The sequence below is a fragment of the Excalfactoria chinensis genome, chromosome 13, assembly GCF_039878825.1.
Source record: "Excalfactoria chinensis isolate bCotChi1 chromosome 13, bCotChi1.hap2, whole genome shotgun sequence".
In the NCBI taxonomy this organism is placed as follows: Eukaryota; Metazoa; Chordata; class Aves; order Galliformes; family Phasianidae; genus Excalfactoria; species Excalfactoria chinensis.
In genome coordinates, this window is record NC_092837.1 from 15,877,945 (window position 1) to 15,889,279 (window position 11,335).

Here is an 11,335-nt window from a genome sequence, read left to right on the forward strand (position 1 = left end):
TCCTCCCGGCGCGGCGCCCCCAGGCGCGGAGCGGAGCCGCAGCCGCGCCGCCGCGACCCCACCGTGCGCCCGCCGCCGCCGGCCGGGAAGGATGAGGGGGAGGTGGCCGGTTCCGCTCCGAGCGAGGGAGGTGGGAGCCCTCGCGGGATGCTGCAGAGGTAACCCTCCCTCCCTCCCTCCCCCCCCCTCCTGGGATGCTCACGGAGCCCCCCCCCGCCCCTCGGGATGCGGCTTCCACCGGGATGCTTCGGCTGCTGAATCCCCCCCCCCCCCCCCCGCCCCGCGTGCGGCGATCCTCAGCGCGGGAGGCCCCTTCCAGCCCTCCCCAACGCTCCCGCAGCCGGAACCCACCCCCACGGCGTGCTCCCGCTGCCGGCCTTCGCCCCCTTCTCCCTCTGGATGTGCTTACGCCTTCCCCCTGGCCCTCCCTCCCTGGGATGGGGATGCCCTTTGCGGTTCCCCCCCCCCCAGCCGCTCCCGCAGTCTGCAGCCCCCTCCGGGATGCTCTCGCGGCCGCTGCCCGCTGGCCGGTGAGCACCGCATGTCGGGGGCGCCGGACAGCGGGACCCCACCTCGAATCCCTGCCCTCGAGGGGGGAGATGCCGGAGAGTCCCCCGGGGGTGTCCTCCGCAGCAGAGGGGATCCCTCCTCTGTGGCCTTCCCGTGCTCCTGCAGGGTCGGGTGGTCCCCGGGGACGCTTCCCGATCAGACATGGAGCGAACCCCCTCCCGAGCCCCTGGGCTTTCGCAGGCCCCCGGAGCGGTGTCAACAAAGATGCGCTCATTTGGGGGCTGCTGCAGGTGGCACGGGCTTCCCTGATGCGCAGAGCCCTCCATGCCTGGTGCTTTCCGAGGTGGGACATTTGTGCCTGAGGTTCCCTGCACACCTGAAGAAAAAAGCATTAAAACACCGTCAAATGGAGTAAGGTAATAGCCGAGGAGACAAAGCCTCCTTTCATGCCCTGATCCCTGCTGTCTCTTTTTAATAAACAAGTGCTCTTCCCCTGCAGTGGTTTCCAGGAGGAGTCAGTTTAATCTCCAAAAAGTGGCTTATTTGGGTTTATTTTCAAAGCTGATCCTAAGGTATCTGCACTCCCAAAGCCTTGCTGCCCACCTCCTGTAATATGGAAGGGAACTGAGATAATTAATCAGCCGCAAAGGATTTCATATTTGTTGTCACACTGGATTCTGCACTGAGCCAGAGCCGCCATGGTGCCTCCACGCTGGAGGTGGCTCAGAGGCAGCGTTCAGCCCTGTACAAGGACACACAGCCATGCCCACGTTGCAATGGTGACCAAAGGAAAGGGACAGCCCCCACCCCAACGGCTTCACCACCTCAGGGAAACCCCCAGAATGGTGAGGCAGGTCTCGGAGCCAGCAGGGAGAGTGGGGGACCAGATGACAGGATCAGGGTTTGCTCTCCATACAATATAATGCAGCCAGAATCATTAGGGGAAAAGGAGTGGGGATGCTGCACTCAGTCACAGCACACAGCAGGGCTCGGGGAGCATTCCATGTGAGCATTTTGGACACATGGACAGCACAAAGCTTGGGGCCGGGGAGGTCCCACCCTGGGACATGGCCACTGGGTGACTGTGCACAACTGGAGAAGAACACAAGCGGAGGGAGAGAAGGGCAGAAGTGTTTCTCAGGGCAGGGAGGACAGGCTGCTTCAGGAGGTCACCTGGCTTCTTTCTGCTTTTGACACACATCTCTGTGGAAATGCCCCATACTGTAATGCTTTGTCCAGGCAGTAACACAGCCCCTGCCTGTGGGAGAAGGAAATATCAGATGCAATTGTTTGAACCAGACCCCACTCTGTCCCACACCTCATGGAAGAGATGGTTGAATGCCCAGGCATTTGAGCCCCATCTCTTTCCTCTTCACTGGCTGAAATCCCAATGGGACCACAGTGGTTCTGCAGCTGAAGGAAATTCAGCACACGAGACCTGTGAGGCCTATGGGGCAGTTTTTAAACGTGAGTTTTTTCTGCATTTTGGAGTCTGGAACACACGACTTTATAAAAAGGCTCCACACATGCATCTTTTCAGCAGTATCTTTCCTGGTTGTTGTGAAGACAACCAGCCCCATCTCCAGAGATGTTTGCCACTCTGTTATTGTTTGAGAAACAAATTAGGATTAAATTCTTTCCTCACTTCTTCTGGAAAATCGTGCTCTTCTATACATCCTCGGGCATTCTGACTTACAAAATGAAAGGCAAGGCCCTGGGTGTAGGCACCAACCCAATCTCAACTGTGGTTCTAACAGGATGAAGCCTAAATAATACTCCCATCCCTGTTCTTCTCAGTCTGCACCACCAGCTATCACATCTCGGTGGCCTCTTCTGCTCCTCATTTGGTCTCAAATCCAGACCTTTCTGCTCCACCTCAGTGCAACTGCTCTTGAAAGTTTGTGTCTCTGACTCATTCAAACCCCTTCTCTTCCAGGCTTTTTTCCCTCATGTTTCATATTTTCCCTTTGTCAGACAGAAAAGTCAGTTTGTTCTGCATTCAGGCACAAACTGGGATCCCCCACGAAGAGCCGCTATTTCAGAACACAACTGTTTCATCCCCTGGTTTCTTTAATTTCATCAAAGCCCATCTGTCCCCTACCTCGCTGCTGCAAAACCCCCATCCTGTTTGCTACCCTAAAAGAAAGAGGGAGCATCCAATCTCAGCCCAGGTTCCACCCCTCCTGGAGCATCCCAAACCCTGCTATTTCCTGGGGATGTCTGCAGAGCAAAGCACTGCTCTGGGCTCTGTCTCACTCCGCAAAAGGAGCTTCTGGCACAAAGATCCCATCTCAGTGACAAATGCCACAGAACACAGTGTCCCAAGGGCAAAACCATCCCTGTCTCAGGCAGCTCTTCTGCCAGATGTTGACCCCAGCAGCACAGGCAGGCGAGTTGCAAATCCTCAACATCTTATGCATTAACTGAAATCAATTGTTAACTGTTCCAGCAGATCCAGCATGGGGAAATCCTTTAGAAGACAGGGGGCTTTTGGTGGAATGGGGAACAGACCCTGGAAGACTTTCCCACCCCACGCCCCTCTGTGTGAGCTGGTGTCAGACAGCACAGGGTTGTGCTCAGCTCTTCCCTGCTTCAGGCAAGCCTCAGAAGCATGTGTGCATTGCAAGCATGTCCCTCCATCTCCCCAGCCTCCCCCCGGCACAAGGTCTGTCAGGTCTCCTGTATGGACCCTATAGCTCTGATGGCATGAAGGCAGCAGGCTCTGGAAACACTCACCCACACCCCAGCCCCTTAAGGGGACAGCTTTCCTTCCCTGTGGGGCATTTCTTCCCTATGACAGTCAGGTGTTTTACAAAGGCTTGGAAACACCCAAACACCAAGTCCATTGGTGTCCATTTTTTTCCCACCTCAAGCTCTCCTTTGCAAGAATTTGGCCTATTCATCCCGGGGCAGTGATGAAATCCATGCAGGAAAGACTTCTCTCTTGGCACATAGCTAGCAAGCAAAGGGGGAAAGACCCTACAAAAGTGAAGAGCTAGCCGGTTTCTTGCACATGATAGAAAAGCTATCAGGGTTACCTCCGGCCCTTTTATGGCATATTAACCTAGGAACAAAGAAGAAAAAAGCCACACATCTTTCAAGGAAATGTGTGCCTCTTTTATCTGCTCTCCTCCCCAGGAAAGTCATTCTCTCCTTGTCCACCCACACAAACAGAAATGATGAATGGAAATAAAATATAAAGTTTAGCCATTCTTTTTAATCCTGGACTTCCAGATCAGATCATTTGGTCCCTGCCTTGGTACCCAAATTTTGCACGCCAGTCATTCAGCTCATTGTCCTTGTGGCCTTGACTCACAGTGCCTTTCAAACGCCTTTGTGTGTTAGATGCATACATCTGCACCCAAGACATTTAGCAGCAGCCCAGCCTTGAAGGGTTTCACACTCCTCAGGGCAGAGGGGAGCCTGCCACAGAAAAGCCACAGCCATAGCAATTCTCCCCACACTGGGGTGCATTTTTCTGGCTGCTTCTGCAGCCCCCAGCCTCCAGGCCATCAGCCACAAGGCACGGTGCAAGAGCCCGCTCCATCCCAGAGACTCCCCAGTACTGGATCTCTCTACGGCTGCCCTGACTATGCTCACTTTCCTTTTCTCTGCAGACCCTCCTTAAACTCATCTCTGTATTAAACAACTGTTGCAGTTAGGCCAGTGCATTAGGTATGTCTGTGCAACTCTGAGATCCCAAGGCCTGTGGCAAACCAAGCTGTGTCATGGCTCCTTTGGCCTGGGAGTCCTAATCAGTAAGAGAAGGTCGAGCCATTGTCTGTCTTTAGTTCCAGAAGCTTTTAGAAAATCCATCATCAAAATTGAACTGAAGAATTGAAAATAACACTTCTTAAAGTCCATACCAGCCGTGTGTTCCTACGTGCATCTCCTGGCCACATCAGCCTGTATCTGAGAGAAACATAAGGAATTATGATGGACAATTAAAAGAAAAATCTCCAAATCAACATTAAAAGTGCGTTATGTTTAAAGTATGGCCGTGAGCTGATGCTGGCGAGTTGGAAACTGAGGTCTCCGCTTGAAGGCTGGTGAAAGCATTTGCATTCGAGCAAGAGCTTTCTGCACTGCAAAATGTGTATGTCAGAGAGGTGAGCCGGGAAGCTCAGAGCCTCCGGCTGAGAGCAGAGGGCTGTGAGAGGCTCAGGAGAATGATTCCTCCTCCCACTTTTACCTGTTCCATGTATTTCGATGTAAAAATCCTCTGAATGCTATTTACCTTGTTACATGTAGGGAAATACACAGAAGGACTTGAGGTGCCACTAGAATGAGAGAGACAGGAAAGGATCCTGTCTGACTGTGCCTCCAATTCCCTGTTTATATGTTGTCTGACACTGTTTAGGAGAACCCCTTTGGATGACTGCTGAGGTTCAGGAGACCACTCCTACAACAAGAAGTGAATGCTGACAGGCACCCCATGGCTGGAGAACACCCTCAATATTGCAGGACGAGCATCTTGTTTAATGTATTCAAATAACTAGGAAGGCAAAGCCAGGAGTTGTGGCAGCATCTAAGCCCTGTACTGGGAGGTACAGAGGCCTTACGGCGAGATTAAATATAGGTCTCACTAACCAGAACAACAGCGTTTTTACTGAGAAGATAATCAAGCCCTGGAGGAAATTACATGATGTAAAGCTCAGATTTAAAATAAACGTGAAATGAGTTGGTGGATTTGGGACCAGTTCCTTATGGAAAAGTTTTCACATCAGAAAAATCACTGATGACGCTGGCTTTTTAATTAGCAGTTTTGGAATAAAGCCAGGAGGACCGAAGGGGTGGTGGAGCCTCAGTCCTCATCTTACCCTTTGCAAGGAGGGATGGGGGCAATGAAAGGCCAGGATTAGGAGAGGGCTGGGCTGTGCACATGCTGCACGTCAGGAGTAGGAGGCGCTGGATGACTCCAAATGGTCCCACGTTCCTTGGTCCTTACGAACTGCCGGCTGCACTGCTGCCACTCTGCCGGCTCCCCAGTCCCACCTCCTCCCTGCAGGACAGGTTCCAGTGGAGCCTAACACAGGGTCACAACAGCCGCTGTCCTCACAAGCACTCCTGCAGCCAGTTCAGAGGATACCAATTTAAAAAATAAAGACTGAGTTTTTTTCCTTCTCCTCCATCTTTCTTTTCTTTCTTCATATCAAATTGTAATGCAGTACTCTGTGGTTTAACTGTGTTCTTGTGTCTCCTTTTGCCAGTGAGTTAATGCAAATGATTTTGTGCCAAGTCGGATCTACGCTGAGCTTGACAGCAAAACACAAGGCTCAAGAGGCACGTGTGCTCCCGCTTCCCTTGGGAGTGATGGGTTGAATCAGGCTCCTGAGCCCCTCCAAGCATGCGAGCCTCGTTTCAATTTTCATCTCCCTCCCCTCCTTGCCAAGCCTGTTCAAGAGCAGTGGGAGGTTACATACAGTGCAAGGCAGCTCATCTGCTGCATCTCACTCGTGTGATCCACAGGCACACACATGCGCACACAGCACCCTTTCTGCACAGGCACTCCACGACTCTGCAGCGTATCCGTGGTGTGATCATCACGGGTCTTTCCCGGTCTGCAGCTCCCTCATCAGCTCTTCTTTGTGCAGCTCCTGGCTGGCGCTGAGGACACAGGCAGCAGCACACGTGTCTGTGCTGAGATTAACCCTGCTAAGCCAGGGACAAGGATTTCTATTTCCTCATCCAAAACTCATCACCTGGAAAGGCTGCCAGGCCAGCTCTGCAAAATAAAGGCTTCAGTGGGAATCTCCGCTCATTACGGAAGCAGTGGGGTACAGACCTCACCCCAGCTTACCTGAGCTGCCATCAGTGCTTGCTCTGTCCCATAATGAAACGGCAGCTTGGAACAGTTAGGCTGGACAGCCAGAAGCCGTTCCTTCCCAGGAGGTGGTACATCCCTGGGAGAGACCACCGCGGTCTCCCATCTGCGGGGGGTACCGCAGGCTCCTGGCGGTGCGGGGAGCGGCGGCCGCGGGGCTCTCCGGGCGCGGGGTCCTCCTGTCCGGGCACGGCCCGCAGCGCCGGCACAGCGGACGGCCGCGCCCCGATCGCCGGACCCGCACCGCAGCGAGCGCACAACCCGGCGCCGGCCCGAGGCCTCCGCGGCGTCCTGCCGGCTCCTGCCCGTCCCCGCCAGGTGGCAGCAGCGGCCGCGCCGAGCCCGAACCGGCCGTAGGCCCGGCCGCTCTTACGGGGCGCCGCGCAGACGGTGAGAGCCGAGCGGGCCGGTAGGGGTGCTGTCCTAATGGGAGAATAAAGAAGCAGCTCGTTCACAAACGTGACGTCCCTGCAGGTGCTCCCCGTGCTCGTGCGGGTGGATTTTCCCACAGTGCAAAGCAGATCCAGCCCCCAAGAAGTCCCTTCTGCACGGCAGGGTAGCGAGTTCCTAAAACATTCCAGCAGCCTGATCAACCTGATGACCTTACACGATGCCATAACTGCATCAGCACACATGGGAAGATCCATTGATGTCATCTTCAGAACGGCCTTTAGCAGTGTCCCTCGCAACATCTTTCTCTCCAGACTGGAAAGGTATGGATTTGATGGGTGGACTGATGGGTGGATGAGGCACAGGTTGTGAGGCTGCACCCAGAGAGGGGTGATCAATGGCCCCATGTCCGGGTGGAGATCAGGGACGAGTGGTGGCTCTTGGGGGTCAGTGCTGGGACCGATACTCTTTAATATCTCCATCAGTGACACCGAGTGGGACTGAGTGCACCCTGAGCGGTCTGCAGGTGACAGCAAGCTGTGAGGGGCAGCGCACACACCGAGGGACGAGATGCCATTCAGACAGACCCAGACTGAGAGGTGGGCCCAGGAGAACCTCCTGAGGTCCAACAAAGTCAAGCACAGTCTGGCACCTGGGCTACAGCAACCGCCACATCAGGAGTCTCAGAACCTTTACGTGTTTTTTTGCCACAGCATACTGTGGAGACAAGTAAAGGAAAGCTGCCTCTGTAGCTTATGGCCTGAGAGATTCTAACTGTTACATCTCTCTGGGGACATCCCAAAACTGGGGCAACATCCTCAAGCTTTTACCCTCTGCTGTGCCATGACCCTAACCAGGTCTCAGAGTGATGTTGTGATGCATGCTCTAAGGTAAAGTGGGATAAATGTAGTTCTAGATTTGTGGGGTAGGTTTGCTACTATTGACCAAGGGCAGAATCAAGCTTTGGGGCTGCAAAACATTTGCTAACAATGATACGTGACAGTGGGCCTTTCCTCATACCTGAGGAGGTGCGGTGCAGCAAGCCTTGGCTTTATAAACTTTTGAAAATCAGCAAGTTTGGGATTTGATGGCTATTTGTCATTGGTTTTCAACAGAAGAGCATCCATCAATTTGGTCTCCATTAGTACTTTATCTAGAGAAGCTGGAGAATCATGCTTCCCCCCGATTCCATCAGAGCCGAGGACCAGCAAGGCTCCTGCATCACTGCAGGTGACAACGCCAGAGTCCTTCACACCTGGAAAGCCACCATTTGCTGGAAGCCAGTTTTCAGAGAAAAGGGCAAGAGGGAGAGTTACAGGCCAGCTGAGAGAAGAGAAAGCATGCTGCATAATTGAAACAAGGCATTGTGAAAACAGTCCCAGGCTTAATTCACTTGGATGGAACTTCATGTAGTGCTTAAAAGAATTGGTACTTTATCTGTGCAGACAGAAGAGGAAAGAACTTGTTCTGCCATTGTTCAGCCACTGATTCACTGTTTTGTTTTGTTTTTCCTTTATTTTTTGAAGAGCGAGGGGTCTTCACAGGCGCTGCTTTGGGATGGGAGGCAACTGGCACATCCTCTTGCCCTGCAGCAGGTGCCCACGTGGCCCCGTTCCACTCCTGGGGCTGCACTCAGCCCCCCCCACACTCAGTGCTCACCCAAACCAGCATCAAAAGATCCGCAGCGCCTTTCCCGAGAGAAGCGGTTACAACTGGAGGGCTGCAGTTAGACATGGCCAAGCTTTTCCATTGTTATTTTACAGTTGCTTGATGTTCTGAAAGATATTCAGAAAAATGACTTCAGCTGCCCTGTGCCAAACCGGGTGAGGGTGAACAAAAGCAATCTGGCAGCCGTGTTCTTCATTCAGCGTGCAGTTTGGATGGTGTCCAGTGACTAACACGGGAGTTTTAACTGATCTGGGAGACTAAAAACCATTCACAAATAATTTGATTTAGGGTCACTGCCATTTTTTTTTATAAATAATTTTCATTGAGAAGTACTTTTTTAATTAAGATCGACAGACTTAATAGCAACTCTATTGTGTGCACAGCTCATCATTCCCATCTTCCCAAATGGTTCACAGATGCAGTGTGCTGGTTTCTTGTTCATTGCACACGACGGGGCTTGTTCACTGGGCAAGGAAGGGTAGCAGCACACAAGCCACACTGAGCAGCTCTCCAAAGGCATGTGCTGAGGAGGATCCGTGCGGACAGCAGAGGAAGCTTTTGCTGTTCTGTTGCACACTGCAGATCCTCTAAGGCTTTGCACAACTTCAGACAACCCCGCACTGCTGTGATTGCTTTCTGACTGCCCCAGCTCCAAGCCTGTAGCAGATGCTTTGTTAATGGCTCTCTTGCTGCAAGCTTCAGCATGGCTCAGGGAGTACTTGAGTTCTGCATAAAGCAGAACATGCTGCCTCTTCCATGGTGGGAGTGCTGGGCAAGGACTGGACCCAGGAAGAGACCTGATGTTGCAGCATGAGAGAAAAGTTTTGTTCAGGGTCACGCCAAAATTTAATCACCTCCTAATCCAATGGAAACCTCAACTGGGCTGAACAGAGCTGGAAAGACTGCAGGGGAATTCGGACAGCGATGGGGAGAGGAGTGGCTCTGCTGCTCGAATGTGTGTTTCTTGGCAACATCCTCCATGTGTGCCGGGCTTTTCTTTGACTTGCACAGTAACAGTCTCATCTCAGCCACTTTCGTTACTAATCTTATCTGTGGTTTGAATGGCTCTTAGATTCCCTCCTTCGATTATAAATGTTTGTACAAGTTCTCAGAATCAGCAGAGTTGTTGTTTTGTGGCTGGATAACAGGCTTGGACTCCAAACTCGGAGATGCTCACTGTCTGCATCAGATATGGTCTTAAAAGCCCCCTGAATTGGATTTTGAAACAAAAGGTCCATTGATCTTAGATCTCGAGTCACAGTGGTGACACTGAGAAAACCCTCTCCCCCGTCCTTCAGGGGAACCCAAACTGGTGTAATGAGGGATGGCCACAAAGTTACAGAAAGGAAAATTTTTCCAGTGGGAGGAAACTTCCAATTGTTTGTCCTATTTAGAGTAACAAAACAGAGGCTGAGGGGGATATAATTGCTGCGGAGAGACAAGCAGAAGGGGGAAAAACATGAGAAAAAAGATGCAAACACACAAAGATAAAAGTTGCACTAGAATCAGTAACTTTGAAGTAGCCATTGGTATATTCAAGCTGGGGATTAAAAGACATCAGAGAAAGATATAGGAGCTTTGGGGCAGGAAGGTCTGGAGTGGTTCTCAGCTGAATGGAGAAAAGCCCGAAGTGGAGCTTGCTAAGCATATGGGACATGTTGGTGTGACTGCAGCAGTGAGGTACAGCAGCACGCGACCCCTGAGAGACCCTGCCCACCCTTTGGCCATCACTGCCCGCACAAGGCACAAAGGGAGACACCAGAGTGCTCTGAGAGCTGCTGTGACCAGCAACACAGCAACGATGGGCAGAGAGGGTACCCAGCAACATCCCACCAAAGGGGAATTAATGTCAGGCCATGTTCTTGGGGCTCGAAGGATCCACTGAGTGTACCCACTCTGGGCATAACAAAGCTGACCCGTGTGTGAGAGCACCAGACTCTGCTGCTGGCCCTCCTTGAGCAGCATCATTAAAATGAACACCTCTCACCCAAGGGTGGCCACCTGCTCCCTAGCGGACGAGTTTCACCAAAGAAGTGCCATCACCAGTGATATATTTACCAGCTTTCCAGAACGACTAAGGCAGCGTTTCAGACACCACTGGGACACCTGCTGGCATTAGGCCTCGGGTAAGGCTGTTCAACACTGTTCCTTTCTGGGACAAACGAGCACAGCGGAACAAAGACCTGCCCCGTTGCAGCAGGACGGTAATCGCTGTCCCTCGGCGACCTCGGGGCAGCCGTGTGGGAGATGGCCCCCATCGCCGAGGTAGCCCCATGCACACAGGCTCCTCCTGAGAGACCGCAGCCCCCTGACAGCCGGTACCGGAGGATGCTCACGGCCCGCCCGCAGCCGCCCCTCGGTTCGGCCCCGCCTCGCCCCTCTGCTCTCCTCCGGTCTCCTCCTACCTGCGTTGTTCCGCAGTGGAGCCGAGCGACCGTTCGGGGCCGTGCGGGAGGTGGCTCCGCGGTTCCTGCGCCGCCGGGACGAGGACACAACAGTCCCCGGCCGCACTCCCCAGCGGCGTGGCGGCCCCTCGCGGCTCTGCCCCGCGGCGGTGTCGGTGCTGCGCTTCCTTGTTGGCTCCGGTGCCAGGAATGCAGTATGAATTTATTAACAAGTCTTTAATAAATGTATGTCAATATGTACCTCTCGATACCCCTCGGCCCACCTACGGGCTCCGGGACCGGGAAGTCCTCGGGAAGCTCAGGTCTCCGCCCGGCCGCTCAGCCCCGTGCCCGGTGCCGTGCACTGACCCACACCGACGGCCCTCGCTGTCTCCGATCGGCTGCCGGCTCGCTGCCGAGACCCTGGGGCTTCCAATGCCCCCCCACCCCCGGATTTCGCTGCGCAGTCTGGCGGAGCTTCCTGGCCCTACCGGCAGCGCCGGGCCCGACGGCGGAACGGCACCGGGTCCTCTCACGGGGCGGATTGCGCAGTGTCCCT

At 53.6% G+C, this 11,335-nt stretch overlaps 1 long non-coding RNA gene across 1 annotated transcript; it reads left to right on the forward strand.

Moving 5' to 3' along the window:
* The first annotated feature begins 17 nt into the window (after positions 1 to 17).
* LOC140258211 (uncharacterized) lies at positions 18 to 7,396 on the forward strand. The gene is made up of 4 exons (XR_011905199.1): positions 18 to 158; positions 801 to 926; positions 4,871 to 7,047; positions 7,210 to 7,396. It is a non-coding gene; the product is annotated as an uncharacterized lncRNA (long non-coding RNA).
* The last annotated feature ends 3,939 nt before the right edge of the window (positions 7,397 to 11,335 follow it).